The following is a 22,321-nucleotide window of genomic DNA, read 5'->3' on the forward strand; positions in this document are numbered from 1 at the left end:
AGATTAAACAAAAATCAAAAAAAAATATCAAAGAAATACAGATCAATGAAAGTATGTGATATAAATTTGTCCAATGGGAGGAATTATGATTATACCGGCCTACCGCAGAAATATACGCTCCTTAAGAAAATGACAAAGTTGCATCACCTGTGCGAAACCACACCCAGTTGCAGCACAAGGCATTAGTTTTGGGCGAGATTTTGAAAAGAACTTTAAGAGTCATGAAAATATTGCAGACCCAATAAATAAAATAAAACACGCCTTAATCTGTCAGTAATCTGCCAGTCACCGATCCATGGTAATGACCAGGGTCGGTTTGTTGCCCTGTGCAAAAAATTGATTTTAAAAATAACAAAATAAATCTTATAATCCTGGAGGGACTGCATGATAAAATATGAACAACCATAGTGATATTTAAATATTTTTAATGTAACTCTACAGAATGGGAATCAGCCTGCTGAATACAGAACATCTTAAAATCACTCACATCATACAAGTACTTGGTTTCACAGAATATATATATATATATATATATATATATATACACACACACACACACACACACACACACTCACATCATACAAGTACTTGGTTTCACAGAATATATATATATTCACACACACATACACACACACACTCACATCATACAAGTACTTGGTTTCACAGAATATATATACACACACACACACACACACACAGTACAGTACAGTACCTTTTTTTGTGAAGTTCATAACTCCACATGTGTTCATTCATTTATTCAGCCTTCAATGAGAAGCTACCAATGTAAATGGTCATGAAAAAAAATGTGTGCTTTTATGTGCTTTTGTACACATAAAGCCAAAAAACAGCATGTGTGTAACATCTACTCACAAAAACAAATCACAATATTAAATTTTTTATTCAATTTTACATTTCACATGTTCTTTTGGCTCATATCTTGAATTTAAAAGGGGGGTACTTGCTAAAGAGTCAGAAATAAAGAGTCCATAATGTCATAGTCCACTCCTCCTCTGCCATCTCATTGTAAACAACGCAACTTTGTCATTTTTCTTTCCTCACGTCTTACTGGCGCCAGAGGCAGTGGAGGAGAATGTAATTCATTAAGATAGACACTCGGTTTTAATGATATATTTGCAGCGATGTTTATTTTGTAGATTGAAAAGTGGGCAGCAACTTCAGACACACACACACACGCACACACACACACAAACACTTTAATCGTAATGAGATTGCTTCCCCCTTTCTGTTAGACTAATTCCTTTTTGGTCCGTCCATCTCTCGTTCTCTAATCCCACCAGCTCACCCCACCCTGGACGAGGGTGATTCTCCCATGGGTGTGGTCTGGGCTCAACCCCCCCCTCGGAGACCCAGAGCCAAGCATGAGCTCATGCCCGAATGATTTGTCATGGTTGCGTTTGTCATCGCGCCCCTCCCCGATGTTGAATTGATCCCGGTCCTTATCTTTACTGTAATCCCACTGTTTATTCGGGGAGCGCCGGGATTGCGTAACGATCTATCGATCCGTCTATTGACTGCTGTGGGTCGGTGTCCCAGTCTGGCCACCGTACCACATCGTTTCCACGGCCCCTGAAGATTAGGCATTAATGGGCTCCTAACATCTGGCTGTTAACTCTGCATATCCAAATCCTAGTATGACATTTAATCTTTCTGTGTATGTGTGTCCTCATTTTCCACACAGACTGGAACTGTGGGTAATTCGTGCCATCGTGTTTCCTTTGTCTTTCGACGACGGGGATATTTATATCATATATCAGGATCTGGAGTGTGAGAGCCAAATAAACTGCAGGGTGTGTGTGCGCGTATGTGCACGGGTGTTAATCTGTTGAGAGTTGACTTGTCGTTTTGAATTGATGGAGTGGCATCTGAGTGTTAATTTCTCCTCATCTAAGTGGTAATGACACATGGGGCAGGGTAGGAACTCCACGTGACTGTTGTTGGCCAACTTGAGCACACGTGGGAATGTGGAATGCGTGGAATGTGGAACGGGTTTTGACTCAGCCAGTTAAAGGAAGTTAGATTTGGGGGGGGGTCACATACCCCCCCGACACACAGCTGCAATGACATTCTATGTAGTGGACAGTGTGCATTATTTATTGCCTTGTAAAATTCCATCTGTACAGGACAGCGACCACATGGCAGGTAGAGAATATGTTCTATATGTCCAGGAAGTTTGGTTTGGTATTAATAATAATCTAAAACAATGATACAATGTGATATTCACAGAAGGGTTTTATCATGTTAATATAAGATTAATAGGTAAGAAGAGTAGAAAGTGATTATAATCAATATTTTATGCAGTCCCACACATGGCTGAACTACGTTACGTGCTCAGGAGAAGGAGACCTTGGACGTTTCTCCATGCCAGGCTCCATGCCGTGCACTCAGAGCCTTTGTCTGAAGCCCTTGAATGAAATAATAATCCAAAATAAATAAATAGAAGCTCGCTCTGTAAACCTGTTGTGTCAGGTCGGACCGAGGCAGGTAATCACCTCGTGGCAGCGGCTGCTATTTATTAGAAACAATCCCATTCCCGGGGCACCTCTGGAGGCCTTTTGATTACATGGCTTCAGTCTCAGCTATTGAGTGTGTGTGACATTTTGAGTGTGTGTGTGTGTGCAAGGGAGAGAAAATCCTGACACGTATGAGAAAATCTATTAATGTGTGCTTGCTTGTGTGGGCATTGCTGCCCACGTGGGAATGAGCACAATGTCAAGTTGTTGTCTTTTTTTTGTGTGTGCAAGAGAGACGGGGCGTGTGTGAATGTGTGCTGGTGGGGCGGGGGTGGGGGTGGGGTGTTCGGAGCACGCAGACAACCCTCCTTGAGACAAGCCCGGACACATCTGGTTCTGATCGGCGGGAGAATAAAGAGCCGGTGTTTTGGGAGCTGGCAGCGCGAGTGCACTAACATTTATAAGCGCCCGGAAAAAAACGAGTCGCGGTGAAGACCGCCAACACCCCACCCACTTCCTGCGGCCCACCCCTCCCCCTCCATTCCAACGCGGATAAACCCCCACCCCAATGAGACCTTCACTCTTTAAAGGCCCCCCCAAGCACCACAGGAGCGATTTCACGCTCCCTATACATACTGGCAGAACTGCCCATTTCTGGACATGCTGGTGTCACAGGAACTAGGAACAAGTAGCTTTAGGGAGTAATTTATGTTAGGGTCTAAACCGCTACTGTAGGATGATGATTTGCCAAATACAAGTAGGTTCCAAATTTACTCACGTTACTGTAATGAAGTACATTTTGTGAGTAATTTGAACCTATTACTGAGTAAAACATGAAAAAAAGAACTAAAAGGATATTCCGTGGGCAAACATTGTGGTTGGTGAATGGTGTTGATGACGGTGAATGGTGTTGAGGCCGCTCTCCTCCTCATTAACATTAAAAGATGCGAAAAGTGACTGTAATGCTGCACCAAGGCTGAATTTCTGAAAGAGATTTTAGATACAGTATTAGGAGCTCATTAAGACCTATATAAAAGCACTATTTAAGCACTATTTTACGTTTACTCAGGTAGATTTTTAGATGGGTACTTTTTACTTGAGTAGAATTTAAAGATACCTTTATCTAATTTTTTCAGTACTTTTTCCCACCTCTGCCTATAACTGCTCAGAACCGTGTACTGAAGTCGTGTTTTACAGGTGCAAATACCACTGCTAATGCGATAATTCACCGGCTGTGGATGTGGCCTATGAGCCAGAAGATCACAAAGTCACATTGGGACAAAAATGTATTTGCCAGCCACCGATTGTGCAAGTTTTCCCATTCAAAAAGAAGAGAGAGGTCTGTAATTTTCGTCGTAGGTACACCCCAACTTCAACTAGGTTCAGCCTCACTGTACGTTGCTCTGGATGAGGGCGTCTGATAAATGCTGTGGATGTAAAGCGCTGCTGCATAACCTCACCAGGCTGGAACTCAAGACCAAGATGGCTGCAGAAGCCCATATTGTCCTAAATAGCAAAAACACTTAAAACATTAATTTCACTTAATGCACTTTGTTGACGCTCCCTTACCAAACAGCTTTTCTGTTAACACGTAAAGGTAATATTGCTAACATCTTTAAAAAGCGCAGGCTGTGTTTTTAAGGGAGTGATGTAGCCTTTAATGTGCGAAGGTGAAATTGCCCCATAAACACACTACCTTGAAGTGTTTGTGCTCTGCACCGCACCCCAGAGACACATTTCATGGGGTCTTTATAGCGGCGGGCAGGACGAAACTTGAGCAGGTTTACCAACGTGTCTGCGTGCACTTGCACACAACGGCAGTGTCCAGATCGAATGTGACAGAAAGGAGGAGGCGGAGACGCCGCACGGCGATTAGTCCTGACGGAGGCGCGTGTGTGTTGCCATCCCCCAGATAGTGGGCAAATGCGGCCTGGGGCTGAGCGGGCGTGTGCATGTTGCATATGACGGCGAGAAGCTGACCGGGGCGCTCGCATGCTTCGGTAAGCGTTGTGGGCGGGGCCTCGTCCCACAGCCTCCGCTGTGGTCTGTTTTCTGCTCAATCCCTCTTGATGGGATTTGAGATGCTCTCACTAATCCAGGGCGGTTGCAAGGAACTTTCTCCCCCACCGCAGCCTCTTTACTTTTAATACTAAAAATAATTCAGCCAACACCACACAGGATTTTATGCCTAAATCATGACTGAAGTGGGTTGGCGTGGTGCAAACCATGGAATTAGGCCAAAACAGTGCTGGGGTCTTCATTCTGTGGGCTTTCAAGGTCTTGCAGTGGATGTGTCCGTTCTCAATTTCTCCGTGTGCGGACAGGATTTGAGGGCTCACCTGGTTTCGCTCCCTTTCAAGTAGTGCTACACACTGCCGAAACGCTCGTACTCATCCCATTAAGTCGTTGAGGAAATTTCACTTAAAGGGCTGCTCTAATTCACCGCTTTTACCTGGTACTGTCCCTCCCGGTGGAATATTTTACACACTAAGCTAGTCTCCACTTTTCCCCCAACTGCGCCTCCTCAACGAAGTCCCGTGTTTTACATACATATTGTCTATTTTATTAAATTTTTTGGTTGACTGTGTATATTCATTACTCCATGCTGAAGTCGTCAGCAGGATGGTCCTATCAGTCTGTGATTTATTCATAACGATGCATATGATGACATCCACTGCGATAATGATCATTATTGCCAGACACCACATGGTTTATATTGTTGCCTTGGTGATGACAATGTAGTCAGAATGAGTCTGGGGCAGTTTAATTTGATATTTCTTTTTTTCCCCTGCTACACACACAAAAAAGAGTTTATTATCAGTAAAAACATATTGTGGGATGCAGTGTGTGTGTGTGTGTGTGTGTGTGTGTGGATATACAATTGTATCTATGTGTGTGTGGATATATAATTATATATATATATATATATATATATACACACACACACACACATACATATATATATATATATATATACACACATACATATATAATTTATTTATTTATTTATTTATTTATTTTGAGAATGAACAGAGACTTGTAGGTGTTCTTTTCATCTTAAACACAGTGTAGTGTTCCACTGAACATTAAAAAAAGAGTGTCTTGCTCCATCTTTTCCTGTGTAGCTGCCACCGGCAAACCCATCTAAGCTCCATTTGGCTCAAATGCGGAATCCCAATGAGACGCTGGGCTTTATCTATGTCTAAACAATGGTGGAGGAGATGCTTATTTCGGCAGCCCATGAGTATTTGGTTTTTGTCTGACATTACCATAAAACTGAGTACAAAAAAAAATAACAAGTACAAAAAAGCACACATGGAATTTTTGCATGCAGCAAAATGCGAGGGGATTTTCCAGCCACTGGCTACGTTATCAATGATAATTCACTGAGCACTTCGCTGCATCATTAGGAAAAAAATGATCCTGGGCATGAAAATAGGCATGGCTGAATGTGGGGAAGCACAAAGCTGTGGTGCAAAAATAATGGCTTCTGATGTCATATTCCTTCTGATATGTCTCAGCTTTAATGCTGACCTTGCTTGAGGCTCGACTGTAATTAAGCAAGAAATAGTTCATGTAAATATTAATAACTGCCATGAACACTGCTTTTTTTTTTTGTACCTTTGCCCACTCCCATACGTTTATAAGTCTGCCGCAAAGCATTCAGACCAGAAGAAGCGCAAATAAGTGTTTACTTTGCATTCCCGCCATTCCATAATGCCGTAGCCGCTTCAGCTTTAATTATATTTGCTGGCGTCTCTGTGGTTGGAACCATTCCATCCAGCGCAACGTGGTTTGGGTCATTGTTAAAAAGACGGCCGGCGGTAAACGCCGTACCACGTGATCCTCAGCAATGACAGAACAAAACTGCCCGTGTGGATTTTCCTCAGGGAAAAAACGGGCCCGGGAGCTCGGGCAAGAACACATGGCTCTTCGTAGCGAGAGAATCAGCATAATTGACTACAAATATTGCACACGGTGTGTTTTTATTTGGACCTTATTAAAAAAAAACAGAAAAGCGGGCTCCCCTGCTGTTGCTTTTTTTATTTCTGTATCCGTGTGATTTGGTGGCTTCTTTTAAAACATTTTTTGGCCCGTTTCTGCTCGTCTGTGAGGACCCAATTCCTTCCCCACTCAGTTTCCTCGCTGTGCTTTAACCCAGTCGGTCCCTGGAACGCTCCTTGCCAGGTCGCCGGGCACTTATGGAGGGGAACACGAGCTCGGCCTGGCATCTCCGCACATCCTGACCCCCTCCTCACTGAGAGAGAGCGCTGGCGGCAGAACAGTTCGTCACGTATCCGAGCCAGTAGTGTGGTGTTAACGCAGAGAAACAAGAAATCCGCCCTCGGCAAGCTGAGGTGGTCCAATCCCTCCCCGTCCCCAGAGCTGTGTTACACGCGGACGCGTTCGTACGTTCTTTTCCCGAACCCCTCGGGCTTCCACGAAGCCAGCGCTATCGTGCGTTCCCTGGTAAAACCCGGAGCTAAAGACGCGGCGGATTCCGCTCCAGGAGATGTGGATTGTTGATGGTGGCACACAGTGGGCAAAAGGGAAGAAGCGCTGGGAAGTGTCGCTCTGACAGGGGTCCTACAGAAGCGTTTGAGCCTTGAGAGTCGCGGCGCGAGGCAAATGTTGTGGAAAATGTGCAGTTCGCGTTCCAATTAATTCCGCGGCCAACCTTTTCACACTTGCTAAACAGCACTTTCGGGGGTAACCTTTAAATCACTCATTTCCAGCGCTTTTGAGCCCCTCGCCGGCATCCAATTACCAGGCCGAGATCCCGACGCCCGGGTAGTTCGGGAAAGCGACGCCCGCTCATTGTTCATTTCCGGCTGTATGGACGAAGTAATGCCTAGGAATTCAGGAATTCGAAAAATTGCACGAGGATTCGTAAAAAAACGGAACGCGGAGCGGAATGCCGAGCAGGGCCGGTATGGCGGAAATGGCATAAGCCGACCTTGGGAGGCGCTCCGATTTCTCTCCTCCATTGACTGGCTCGGGTTTACAGAATGTTAAGGGGATTAAGGGGAAACTTCTGGAGAATCCCCTCTAATCCACGGGTCGGACTGATCAAAGGCGCCCAGATAGCTTTGAGTTTCACTTCTACTCTCCCTTTCATATTCACCTCCTTTCCTCGAGTTGCACTGCTAATTTCTTCCCGGCGAAATAAAGGTGGTGGTCTGTGTACGGTGTACGGTGTACGGTGTACGGTGTACGGTGCCGGTGCGAGCCTGTCGGAGGCAGGCAGTGAGAAGAACGGCACGTTATGGTAGCAGGTTCTGTGATTCCCGGAACTGTGCTTTTGTAGTGTAAAAACGTATAAGGAGCAGCGCCTCTGTGTGTGTGTGTGTGTGTGTGTGTGTGTGTGTGTGCGCACACTCGTTCCCGAGGGTGGATACACCGCTGAACGTGCACAGATCTCAGATGCCAAAAAAAATAAAATCTCTCGTACAAAACCCGGTGTTCACAAAAAAACATCTAATTCCCCCCTCCTGAGCCCAGGCCCGCACCGAGCCCACATTAGGGGGAGTAATTGGTCGGGCTGATTGGGGGGTCACTGGCCTCCGTCTGGCAGGTGTGTGTGTGTGTGGGGGGGTTCATGCTTTGATGTGAGTTCTTTGCCTTTGGCTAGTTCGAGGCAGGGTTTTCCTGACCCAAATTCGATTCCGAGAGACGCTCTCTCTCTCTTCCTCCGTTTTCTTTTCGTTCTCTGCCACTGAGACGTGGGTACACACACACACACACACACACACACACCTTCTCAGACAGAAAATCGGTAATTTGATTGCAGTCCAGATGTAGCGGAATGAAAAATGGAGACTCTGCGTACCATGGAACCGTATCGCAAACCGATTTTTTAAAAGTCTGAGCATTTGCGCTTGATGCAGACGGCGTGGCGTTGTTTGGAAGATTACGTTCACGTGCGTTAATGAGCGGAGCTGCCTGTTCGTGAGCTCTTGCTTCGGATCAATAGAAAGCGATTGTGAGGGATCGCCTTTATCCCGCGATGAAACATTTCTGTCCTGATGGGAGTGACGTCTTCCAGGGTGACATCTGGCGTTGCCCAGATGTCCCCATCTACCAGACATGAGTGCCACTAAAATGGTTGATGAGCATGAAACCGATTGAAATCATACGATACGACCTTCAGTGAACGGATCTCAGTGCCCATGTGAATGACTTTTATAAGAATGGTGTCGGTGCCATACACTCTAATGGAGGGACAATTAAACATTCAAGGATTTATGAACTAGAAATGGGCCACACTGGCTGAAACCATGGGGTAGTGTTGGAACACGCTCTCACAACTGGGGGAAAGGATGCGCGTTTCGGCCGTAGGCTGTTCGAAGGCAGGCAAGTTCCACGGAGGGGAATTTATGGGACTCTGATGGCGTATTTGTGTGTGGCTACAGCAAAAGCTCATTTTTTTTATGAATTATTTCATGCTATCAGCAACAGTGTGCCTGTTGCAGCGATTCCAGCAAGGTGGCGAGGGCCACTATAGGGCCTGTAACGTACAAAAAAATGGGTGGAGGGGTAAGTATTTATATTTTTTACTGTACAGGAAACAGAATTTTAAGCACCTACTCCCACATGGTTCACACCCCTGTGTATGTAATTCTAAAATGTGGGGTTTTTTTTTTAAATTTTGTCATCGTGACAAAACCAAGCACAGCACACGGTGCACACAAAGAAATGTGTCCTCCGCATTTAACCCATCACCCTTGGTGACAGGAAAAAGCACGCGGAGACATCATACAAACACACTTGATGAGGCAGTCTTTAACCGTCAGGAGATGGACCATTAAAACTAATTACCAGCATCAAGCTCATCGAGATATGGAGACCTGCCATGAGGTCAGAGTACTTTTGTTATGTCCCTTTTAACTTGTTTAGTGATTTTAGTATATATGCGTTGGCTTGAAAGTCTTGCGTTGATTTGAGTTCCTGGCAATTTAGGGAAAGCTGGAAATTATGAGCTGGGGGCTGTACTGTAAACATTGACATTGTGCTGCTGTAATCCGAATTCCGTGCCGTGTTCTGCAAGCATGGAATGCTCTCTGGTGTAACGGAATGCTTACGAACAGGGGGCGGGGGGACTGAAACCGCGGCGTCCTTTCTGCATGTCAGCGGGCTATCTGCTCGCTGCAATCTACCATGCGATAAGGAAGCGTCCAGCTCAAGTCCACTCGCGTGCGCCGCGGGGCAAAAAGAAAAGGCGTGCCAGAAACCAGACGGGCGGATAAAGAAAATGCCGGCAAAAAGACACGAGGAATTTGGAGCCGCCCTAGCACACTCCGAGGGGCGGGGACAATCTGCACTTCGTCTCCCAGCGGCCCTACAGGTTGTCGTTCCGAAAGTCAGGGAATAAGAGCGTGTGGCCCGGCAGTGCCGGAGGTGATTTGCATGACGGGGCCTTTGGTGAAGCACGTTTGCTGTCGAGAGTTTTCTTCCCCCAACCGGCGCCCCTCGGATGCTGTAAACGAAAAGATATCGACTCCCGTAGCTCCCAGTCCTGTCCACCCCGCCCCTGTCTGGTGCCGTGATTGCTCTACAAACGGCTGCACCGTGACTGTACGCCGCCGCTCCCCTGAGCAGGCTCGGCAGGAAGCTTCTCCATGTTTCTCAAGTGGGCGAGAGTCTGCCGGAGCTCACTCGACCGCTGCTGTTATCTCTGGAGCGTCGCCGCAGCGCCAGCGCACAGGCAGCCCCGTGACAGGATGTTGATGCGCCGGCTCCTCTGGAGCCGCGCCCCGCACCCGGCTGCAGGACAAACGGTTCAAACCCCAGCTGACGTGGAGCTGTCGGAGCCGCCGTCAAGCACACGATTGCACCGCCACACACACATACAGCACGGGCCAAAAGTTTGTACCCACCTTCTCATTCAATGTGTTTTCTTTATTCTCATGACCATTTACGTTGGTAGATTCTCACTGAAGGCATCAAGGAGTTATGTACTTAACAAAAAGTGGAGACCTGGCCTCCACAGTCACCGGACCAGAACCCAATCCAGATGGTTTGGGGTGAGCTGGACCAACAAGTGCTAAACACCTCTGGGAACTCCTTCAAGACTGTTGGAAAAGCATCTCAGGTGACGACCTCTTGAAGCTCATCGAGAGAATGCCAAGAGTGTACAAAGCAGGAATCAGAGCAAAGAAACTAGAATATAAAACACGTTTTCACTTATTTCACCTTTTTTTGTTAAGTACATAACTCCACACGTGTTCATTCATAGTTTTGATGCCTTCAGTGAGAATCTACCAACGTAAATGGTCATGAAAATAAAGAAAACACATTGAATGAGAAGGTGGGTCCAAACTTTTGGCCTGTACTGTACATACACAAACTGACACGCTGCTAAAAGACCGCAGAGTTCAACGCGAGGCAGTTGAGCCGAATTCAAATGGGAGTGCAAATGAGCCGGCTTCCGGAAGCCGCCGTGACCCGCCTCCCACTTTCCCCGCCCCCCCGCACCAGCGCGCACCGCCGGCCCAGAGATGCCGCATGACCCCGTGCTCCGAGAGCGCCGCCGATCTCATTTCGAGGGTGGGTGGCTGCTGTGGGGAAAGGGGAAGGGGGGTGGTTGAGCAGATAGGTTGGAGATCAGATCGCTCAGGTGGAAAAATGGCACTTTTTTTTATCAGGGCCGCGGAATAGATAGCTGGAGGCACTGGGTACACGACTGCTCATGGGTTACCGCCGATTTTCAGGGGTCTGCAGAGGACCTAATTGAGTCTACGCGTCACCGGCCAATGAAGTGGGGTCTTCTGGGTAAAATTTTACAAACTTCTCTCTGGAAATTTTCCCCGTGTGTACCATACTTACAGTATATTAAGTTTATAAAATGTGTTTTATGTTAGGAAAAAAAAAGAAAAACTGAATACTTTTTTCTGAGACTATAATGAATAAGGCCACTCGTTTTCCCATGCTGAACACTTGCTTTATGTTTTGACGATTGTGGTCACAAAAACCATGATCTCTAATTATTACAATATCACCTTCAATGAATCAGAAATGTCCAATATTTTGTTGGAGCTGAAGGTTTTTTTTTTTTTTTTTTTGCCATCTTTTGAGCCAGTTAAGACTTATTATAGTAATTGTAATATATGACTGTATGTGAGTGAGTGAGAGAGGCCGTGACTGAGAAAGACAATTCGAATCACATTTCCAGTTTATTTTGTATCCGGCAGTATTTTTTTTTGTGGCTCGCTCTGGAATAAATTTTGTTTTGAAGCTTCAGTAATAATCTCAGATATGTCCATATTTTATTATATCAACAGAACAACATGCCAGCGGGGGGGACAGAAGTACAATATTGGAAATGTTCGCATGCCGGGCACTTCTTTATAACTTCTTTATCATCCTTGTTTTGGATCCCTGATTAACCCATGCTGCTGGATGCATTGGGGGATTTTGCGTATTCAGAGTTTCTGGCTTCATTTTTTAAGATGGGGGACGTAGCCCACATAAAAAACAGGGGCGTACAAAGTCGATACAACCAAAAATAACTTGGAGTGAATAATTCTGTTTATTTTATGAATTCAGTTGTATGCAGGCAGAATGTGTGTCTCTTTTTTTATGCATTAACATTTTATAGTGATCTAGAAAGCTTTTTTTTTCTGTTTTTCTGTTTTAATGATGGTTTGGTCACCCTTTCTAACTTCTTGTGGAAGTGATTTTGAAGTTCCCCAAAGACAAACTTATTTTTTCCCCAATCAGTTAGTACAGTATGTTCTCTGGATTTAATCAACCTTATTTATTGTGATAAAGATTAACTTCTCTAAATCAGCACCCCTCCCTCCCGCCAGCTCCCCCAGACGTCTGCCGCTGACACTTTCATACATCCCCATGGAGTCACGTGACCAATCCGGCAGATTTTTAGCAGCCTGGGACTTCGAAGGACGTGACACTCCTAATTCACAGATGACTGTTAGAACATACGGTTATGTTAGTTGTTATGCTAATGTGAGTACAGCACCGTAGAACAGGAATCCGTGTAGGAATAAGCCACTTGCTGCTCTTCTGCCTCAAAACGCTGAAGATCTGAGCATCTGTCACTGGGCTCACCTGCTTTTGAGCTTTGATCCCAGAAGCGCAGGGATTCTCGAACTTCAGCCGACGGCAGTTTGTCAGCCTTCGTGTGAGGTTAAACGGGGCTCGGAAGAAGCAGAGGAGGAACGTTAACGCACCCACGCAGGAACACTGCGTAGCCCCGCCCCTTTCCATCACATTTGCATAATGTACGCCGATGAATGCCACACTTGAGGCAAAGTTTTTGAATGCCGGCGCAGCTCCAGCCTCCAGTGTCAGCGGCGGCCGTATTCCGCAGGGACGGCCTCTCTCCGGCATGATGTTTGTAGCTGTGGACGTGGAGCGGCCTCCTTACGGGGTAATGCGGCGCGCTGTTTGTGCCACTTTCGGTTGCGGATTCCCCTGTCGAGAGGACGCCTGGTGCTGGGTGGTTAACAAAAGCTGCGCGGAGATGAAACGCTCCTCTCGCTCCTGTGCCGTCCCAGCTGTGATGCTCTGTGGGAGCCCATTATTTCACATTTGCAATGCATTCTCATGCTGGAAACACAATTTTTTTATGTGGTGGTGTCTCAAATAACCTACATTTTTTAAAAATAATAAAAAAAAAAAACCATCATGTGAAGCTGCGACTGTCCCAGCTGAGCCAGAAACAGATGTATCCGCTCATCTTTCCGCCAGTGATTTAAAGATGGCTGCGTCCCATTTCCCAGGCCCGTGGACATGGATGTTAGTGTAAGTCCCATCTCCCAAGCAAGCTCAAGCACATAGAGCTTCATTAGCATGTTGGCGAAGTGGCGAAGTGTCTGAAATGTTGTAATTTTGTTATTTCACTCCACAACTCTGATACTCTGATACAATATGTAGTCGTAGGACTCCAAAGTAAAGGGCGGGAAGCGGGCTAATGTGGAGTTTGCTCAGATTGTCCACTTATAAGTTGTCCGCTTGTAAGTTTACAGAGGCAAAAAGAAAAAGGATTAGGATTCTAGCGTTGCCAGTTCAAAAACTAATTGGTCGTAATGCTCGGCTGAGCTTTTAATGGAGCGTTACAACACTTAGTGAACAAAAAAATGCACTGGGAGACGTTTGACACTTGTCATGTGAAAGCAGCTTGAAGGTATCTAAGTGCTACATTTACCGCATACATTTGCTAAATACTATGTCAGTAGCGCCTAGTGCTGAGGCGATGTGACGCCTGAAATGGGCTGTTTAAAATTGAGCAAATTATAGGGGTTCTGGTGGAGACTGCTGCTGCTGGAGATTCCAGAAACCCATGCAGATTGGTCATCACACCAACGGTAGGAATGTCAACGTCGACGACACTATACTGCTCTCCCGGATGCCCCTGTGACCGCCCCGTCATGCCCCCATAAAGCCAGTGGGGGTATTAGAGTCTTAAAATGCTGCTTAATCCTCACCAGCCATTTCTCGGCGGTCAACAAAGCCACACCGCTAAGCACACAATAACATTTCTTGGCCCCAAGGTTGCAGTATTACTCTTCCTTAAAACCATTCACCATTTAACATGTTTGTTAAAAAAAAAAAACGGTCAGTGGGCTGCCCAAGATGTTCTGCATTATTTCTCAGACATCCCTTAAAAAGGCAAAAAAATCAATAAGTAAAAATGTTGTGTGTGTGTGTGTGTGTGTGTGTGTGTGTGTATATATATATATAGAGAGGGAGATGGTCTGTGCTCACCCTGCTGTACTTTAAGTGAATGAGTAGTGGGGTGAACTTGGACCAAAGACCATTTAGATGCCAAGATAAGTTTGTTGGTAGAAGGCTCCTCATTATGTATACATATCTGGCGGCCAAGTAGAGGTCCTCCGTCAGGCTCAACAAGATCGGCTTTGATTCTGGCTTAATTTGGTGCGTGCTAGCCATTCGCACGGCGGACGCAGCTAATTAGAGGTCTTGTGTGAATAATTAAAATCACGCAGCTCGGACTGTTTAAGCTGGATGTCTATTTGTAAGGCAATTAGAGAATTTATCACCTGGAAGGATCATTTGTCCATCTTTAATTCCTGCACTCTCCTCAGCGAAAGTGAGCTTATGGTATAGGCCTAAATAAATGGAAGGGCCCGGACCAGAAAAAAAAGAAAGTGAAGTGATTGTCACTTGTGATACACAGCAGCACAGCACACGGTGCACACAGTGAAATTTGTCCTCCGCATTTAACCCATCACCCTCGGTGAGCAGTGGGCAGCCATGATAGGCGCCCGGGGAGCAGTGTGTGGGGACCGGCAACCTTCTGATTACGGGGCCACTTCCTTAACCGCTAGGCCACCGCTGCCCCAGTAGGGCTGTGGAGGGTTTAGCCTTTGTGTGAAATCACTGTGAGCATCTCTCAGCGTTTGGAGGGTGGGATATTTTATCTATTAAGGTTGGATGTTGGCGCTGCGTGCGGGCGCCGCCACCGGCTCCTTATTTATTTACACCGGACGCTACTCCTAATAAGGGTTCCTCAAGTAAATCTCCCCCTAATCTTGTCGCATGAAAGATTAATCTTTTTCTCTCTTCGGGGAGCGAGCAATCGCTCAAACGAGGAGACAATAGACCTTCGCATTGTCACCACACTTCTGTCCTCTGTGCTCGTTTTTTTCCCTGCGCTATTTCTGTATTTCACATTTTCCATGTGACCGGAGTTGCGTTCACAACTCGGTTGAGCTGAAACACAATTACCAACCCAAGGCAGTATATCAATTAAACGGGTTCAGGATTTAGATTCGCCCGTTGAGCAAGATGGGCGGGTTGAGGGCGTCCCCACCGGAATCTCGTGGCTATTACACACAGATAGGAAGCTCATTAATCTGGTTATTACATCTAGCACGTGTTAATTGATGGTGTGGCCGGGGAAGCTGTGGTTATTAATCGCTCACGTGTCGAACAAGAAGAGGTGACACAGTGAAAATTACATTTGCATAGCTCGTTATTAAAAGCATAGCACGAAACCCACAGCGATAGATACCCCGAATGAACCGCCGGGGAATTAATGCTGGATGATACGTATTTTTTTTTAGATAGCGGCTCTAAGTGGCTCTTTGCAGCGGCCATCTCGGCACGTTTCCATGGAAGCAGAGAAAGTGGGTCTACTCAGTAGACCAGGACACAGATAGCGGGGCGGGAGTCAATTCCAAAAAAGAACTCTCGACTCCTGTCCCGTGATTGAATCGTCAATTTCCACTCGGCCCTGCTCACCGCAATTGGACGTGCACGCGTGTTCCGCAGTCCGGGAAACGGGGGCCAGGGACTCGGCCCCGGGCGCAGATAAGACGAGCGAATATGCACCGTGGTCCGGCAGACCTTGACCCGGGAGCGGGGGTAATTATCGACAGGAGGCGCCGCGACTGGCAGACACCGGCGCTATCTGGGTTTCTAGACAAGGCGCGGCATTGGGCGCGCAAGATGCTAACACAACAGCGCCAACAAAAGCCGGGCTTTGATGTCGCCACGGCCTGCCTAATCCCTGACAAAATGTCACCTTGTACGGCGCACATGAAAGACTAGGCACCTTCGGAGGGTGGCGGCGGGGGCGTTTCGGGGAGAGAAGGGTGATGATATCGCCGGCGTCCCTAGATGCTCATTCATCACTGGCATCCCTGTTGGTTATCTGGTCTGTCTGAGACCAGATTAGACCAGTTTGTTGTTTCGTTTTTTGGTTTTTTTTTTTTTTTTCCAGCAGCGACTCATTTCCTTTCACCTTTGTTCCCCTCCCGCGATTAGAAATGGCTGCCATTCACACCGGGGGTTCGGGGTGGCTACTGAGCCCAATGGATAATGGCCTGAGCCTTCAGCATGGCAGACAGGTAGGTGTGTGAGGGCGATATAAAATACTTTTCTGGCTCTAAGCGTTTCACTAATACCACGGTCCATTTTTCCGGGATTACTGCTTTCAGACGTGACGCCCATGCCAATAAGAATTCACACTTGATGGACCGGGTCTTTATATATATATTTTTTCCCGATTTCCGCTGGAAATACTGCTCGCTAGTGGAGCGGCCGTGAATTGCAGAACGCCGCGTTGAGACGGTGGTGGTTTTTTTTCCGGCCCTGGGTCGCCACTCTCAGAGCCTGACTGACAGCTCGCTGATCATCTTCCCGATTTCAGACTTAATTAACCTGCGCGTCGGCCCCGCCAGTCGCCCGCCCGTATTGTGGAGAGCAGGACAGTAAAGCCAGCGGCACGCGTGGTTCCGGTCCCAGGGGAAACAACTACGGAGGAGAAATAATTAAAGATCAAATGTCAGAGGGAAAATGAAAAGGAAAAAAGATACGAGCGCCTCGGCGGGGGCCTTACATCGAGGGCCAAGGTGTAACAAACATGCACGTGGGGGTCATTTTATCAAGTAGATTAGCTCTTTCATCCACAGACGGCTGTCATGCCTACTTTGCCGACTCTGAATGCAGACGAATGCCGCGGGAATTTGCTGGGTGTTAATGTCGGTTGCCGGAGTGTTATGGTCTCCAGAGAAGCTGGGGGATTTTTTTTTTTTTTAAATACCCACACTTAGCAATAGCAATTCTGCATGCAAATTAGGCGTCAGCCGCAGAAGACCATAGATTGATGTGGAACCCGGGGCATCCATTTAAGCCGCTGACATTTCCATGCCGAGTGGCGGTCATTCCAGCCCTGGATCATCATAAAAAGTAGAGAGGTGCACACATGTTGGACTTGAAGAAAAGGTCAGCCGCGTCTCAGTGGACCTAATCACTGGCTGCCCGTCAATGAGCGGCGGCTTGCACTTAACTCGTGCGCGTGCGTGTGCGTTTATCTCGGTGTTTGGCCAGGATCACGTGTCTCCGCCATGCACTCCCGGCAGCGAGAGCGAACAAGTGGCCTCAGCTGGCGCTCTGGAGCTTTTTGCTTGGCCTCATTAATTTCCCCCCTCTTTTCAGAGGGTGAATTTGGCTGTGCTCCCTCATACCCCTGGTGGTTGCGTCAACCCCCCTCACCCTCAAAACACACACACTCAGACACACCCGTCCACACCGTCCCCTCTCGGCTGGAAAGGGGTTGTCATTAGATGAAAGAAACCATGCGGATTAAATTCATACCTGAGAGGGGCCTGTGCTGCAGTCAAGACCGTCTAGGCCAGATAAAGGGAAGAGAACAGAGCTGGAGTGAGCCAGATCATAGCATGCAACACTACCACAACCCCATCAGTAGATTAGTTAGATCTCTCATATACTGCTAATCCATTTGAGTTTGTACCCTCCTGTCTTTATATAATAACCATAAATAAGAATATATGGAATATGATATGCACACACATTTGATCAGCCAGTGAATGTTTAGAGAGGAAAATGTTTTTTAGTTAGCAGTAGCCACCAGTTGTCAGACTTTCCACATGCAAAGCAGAAAGAAGGTATGCAAATGGAAACTAATTAAAAAGAAAATCATATATGTGTACTAATCACAAGAGAGCATATAGTACATTTACATTTACAGCATTTATCAGACGCCCTTATCCAGAGCGACTAGTTACAGGGACAGTCTCCCTGGAGCAACTCAGGGTTAGGTGTCTTGCTCAGGGACACAATGGTAGTAAGTGGGATTCGAACCCGGGTCTTCTGGTTCATAGGCGAGTGTGTTACCCACTAGGCTACTACCACCCTAGTACAGGCCAAAAGTCTGGACACACCTTCTCATTCAATGTGTTTCTTTATTGTCATGACCATTTACATTGGTAGATTCTCACTGAAGGCATAAAAACTATGAATGACCACATGTGGAGTTATGTACTTAACAAAAAAAGGTGAAACAACTGAAAACATGTTTCTTTGCTCTGATTACTGCTTTGCACACTCTTGGCATTCTCTCGATGAGCTTCAAATGGTTGAAATGGTTTTCCAACAGTCTTGAAGGAGTTCCCAGAGGTGTTTAGCACTTGTTGGTCCAGCTCACCCCAAACCATCTGGATTGGGTTCTGGTCCGGTGACTGTGGAGGTCAGGTCTCCACTTTTTGTTAAGTACATAACTCCACATGTGTTCATTCATAGTTTTGCTGCCTTCAGTGAGAATCTACTAATGTAAAAAACACATTGAATGAGAAGGTGTGTCCAAACTTTTGGCCTATACTGCACAAAAAACCTTGATCGGCAGACATTGTACACTGAGAAAATTAAGTAAGCAATAAAGACAGTTCAATACTCAACTGTAGCACTGTGCCCTTGGCTGTTTTTTTTTGTAGTACTAGTAAAGAAAAGTTCAGACTCGGTCTGCTGTTTTCCACCCTCTCTAGCTCCTGGCCTGCCTGTTTGCTTGAGTTTGCTGCAATTACACCCCACTTGGCTAAACGGATCCCTCCATCCATTAGCCAATCTCGCATGCATTTGTATCGTAGCAACCAGGCGGCATTTTAACGGCCGCCCTCTTCAGCTTGTGTACGTACCATTATCTCCAGCCCGTTGCGGACTCATCTCCCATTATGCCCTGTTTGTATTGTGCTGCTGTCCTCAATGGTTTCCACTGCTGGCGGGGCATTGCTGCCTTTGGGCGTTTGTTGCTCGTGTCTCTATACGCAGGAAGCAGATGTCAGCCCACGCGGCAGTGTGAAAGGCTGTCATCAGTGCAAGATGACCTATTGCTCCGATTTCAGAACCGTGAAAGGTTGAACACTGGAAGCCACAGTGTTTGAGATGTAAACGCCGGACTGAGTTGCCGCTGGCGTCCCTGAACGCATGTATTAAGTTTATAAAAATTGCGATGAATGTTTGTCTGAGCTCTTGACCCTGGCTACGAACCTCGGACTGTATTCATTGGTTCCCTACGGGGGCTCCAGCTTCCTGGCATTGTCCGAAGACATGCAAGTTGGTTAAATGGCGAGAGGGTGGGAGCGGCGCTCAGTATTCCCTCTGGAAACGGTGAGCCGCAGGACGGCGAAACCGAAACCACATTACAGATGCCTTCACGGCTCATTGGCGTTAATGCTCCTAAAGTTAAATCATTATGGCCAATAAGGTGTGTAATGAATTCTTTCCTACCGCGGCGTTCGTGACTTCTTAATTGTACTGAAGTGTGGCGCCGTTCGTAAATGTCTGCAGGCAGCTGGTGGTGGCGTTTTGGGCGCTAAAAGCCGACCGGAAATGCGTCCAGCGTTTAATCACGTTTCGTTTAGGCCAGCTGTGGCCATATCACCAGAGCCGGACGGTCCCCGCAGAAGGGCGCCCTGTCCAGGCGTGACTGAGTGGGCCAGAAAGAGCTGGACATCATCCCAGCCTGCTGCAGTGCCCGTTTGGGCCCGTCTGGGCTTTTGTTTTTGCGGGTTTTCGAGGCGTGTGAATGCGCTCTTAGGTGCTCGCGTGCCAGTCGACGAGAGTTCGAAGAAAAGCTCTGAGATGGACCTCATCAGAAGCTGAGAAGGTGCCCAGAGTCCAGGCAGCAAACAGAAACATCCATCTGATGTTTCTCCACGCCAAACCCGACTTGCGGCTCTGCACTTCTCTGCTGAGGCTGTCCTGGGGGGGCAGCTGGGCCCGTCGATTTCGTCCCGCTGGACTATTTCCTGCACACAATGGCAGGACCCCCCACTCCTGCGAGTCGGCCGCACAGTTTGTCAAATTGAAATAAATGAACTGCCAGGCCTGACGGCGCTGTAATTGTTCGTATGGAAATTGGATTGCCGTTGTCACACGAGCTTTACTAAGCACTTCTAAAACAATTTTCTCCCGACCGCTGCTGTGGAGATTTTGGACTTCTGCGCCGAATGAGGTTCTCGCTCCCCTTTATGTTCCCATGGAAGAAAGGGAAACGTGTAGCTCTCATTATGCACTACACTTCCGTAGGGTAGCTCGTATCCATGCCGCTGCCCCGTCAGGTCTATTACACGCTGTCCAATCGAGACAGACTTTAATTTCAGGATAGCCCTTTTAATGTAATGAAGAGTATACAAGATTTCCTTAATTAGCTCCATGTGGAGTGCATGCAAATGTGCATGCAAATATAACGCGTTAAAGGTTCTTAATGAAGATATTGAACCTCGGTCTGCGCGCTGGAGCCTGACTCATTGGCCACACACCCACTTCCTCATGGGGTCCGACTCAGATCCGGCAGTGCTCGGGCGTGGTCTGGAACTTGTAGTACGATGTTTACGAGGTTTACAGCTTGCGTAATGCGGCGCACTGTAGTGTCAGTGATTTTTCTTTCACTCTTTACAGTTAAAATAGTTTTGGACACTGACATATTGTGCATGCTGTAACCGTGGTGATTTTTTTCCCCCTTTAATTATGCTGTGTCACGTCTCACATTAGAGCATTTCAGAAGTTTAACCATAAAAGTACAATTTTTTTCACAAAGACACAACCTATTAGTTTGACTTGTATCGCCATGCATGAGCATGCTCTAATGAGTTCCTTCTTTATTCCTCGAGGTAAGACTTTCTTTCTTCCCTCTGTAGTCCAAGACGATTATAATTTAACATTCCGGGTCTTCCGGGCCAGGTTTTTTTCCTCGTGTGCCAGACTCATTAGACACTGGGCCATTTCATTATTATTTATCAGTGGCCATTAGTGGCTGTTCTAGCTGCAGGGTAATACCACACACCGTGGCTAAATTTAGAAGTGTTTGGTTTTATTGCCCTGAGATCGGGATTGTCCCCTATTTGCAAAACCACTGGACTGTTGACTCTAGTATGTGGAGATCATGGGGTTAAGTCTAGCCTTCTAAGAAGTGCCAAAAAGAGATGACCCTTAACCCCAGCATCCAGGAGAAACCATCATCAAAGCGAGTTTGTGCAACAACTTTCTCCTTCAAAAGAAAATGGAAGATGTGCATGGACAAGAGTGTCTGCCTCGTGGTCAGGATTCCTGTGTCAGGGCAGGTTTTAAAAAGAAGTCTTTCTAAAACTGGATTCTGGCCATTTTTTGGGATGCGGGCAGTTTGTAGGACCCCACGTGAACAAGAATATATAAATGATTTCTCCTTAACCTTTCCAACAAATTGGATTATGCAAATGCAGTTTTTCCCCCCTCATCTTCAGAGGGGCCAATTTCTTTTTAATTTATGGACGCATAATGACCATTAATCCCAACTCTGTGGTGCCCTTAGCTGTTTAATTCAAAATCCATCAAATTAGCACCCTGCTATTGATGACTTTTCCAAACTATTTAGAGAGTTAATTATGTCATTTAGATGTTTATGTTGTTAATTGTGTTTGCATTATTTTTTTTCAGAAGATGAATAATGAGTGGAGGCAACAAGGTTGAGACCTTTTCCTAGCATTTATAGTTAGTAATTGGTGCCCAGAAATTCTACCAGTAAGGGACTAATGGACGTAGCCACAAGTAGCCAACCATAACGTTGCCATGGCGACTGCTTCCTGTCACAGCGTGCGCCTTCGCCTCCCAAATTGTACAGCATGATCTCAACCAAAAACTTTTATTTGGCCCAAAGCAGTGTGGTTTACTGAGCAGCTTCACTTTTAATGGAATTGTTTAAGGGCATGAATTAAAAAGAGGTAGAGACATTTACCTGGAGAAATGGATTTTGAAATAAATGAGGCTTGTATAAAGAGAAAGGGTGGGGTTGGACGATAGAAGGACAGACATTTTTATGTAAATGTGAGCCTGTGCAGAAATTAACTGGGCCCCGGAGGCGAATGCATAATCAGTCGCCTCCCCACTTACTGCTCTGAGGCAGGGGAGGTTAACTTAATAAAACAGCCATTCGCGGGCAGCCTCCCGGGAAGATCCATCAGGGTTTTCAATTTGACAAGTGTGTCTCTGGGCTTAACAATCTAGGTGAAATGAGCAGAGGTATTTTTCTGAGTGTGCACTGCAAAGTCTGGCCACCTGCTGCCCCACAGCCCAGATATGGACGGAGC

General features: G+C 46.6%; 1 protein-coding gene across 1 annotated transcript in view; it reads left to right on the top strand.

Annotated features, from left to right (window-relative positions):
* The window catches only part of plxnb2b (plexin b2b), an 86,834-nt gene that overhangs the window by 39,945 nt on the left and 24,568 nt on the right, over positions 1-22,321 (top strand). The gene's annotated exons all lie outside the window — the stretch shown is intronic.

This window comes from Denticeps clupeoides, chromosome 17, assembly GCF_900700375.1.
Source record: "Denticeps clupeoides chromosome 17, fDenClu1.1, whole genome shotgun sequence".
Lineage (NCBI taxonomy): Eukaryota > Metazoa > Chordata > Actinopteri > Clupeiformes > Denticipitidae > Denticeps > Denticeps clupeoides.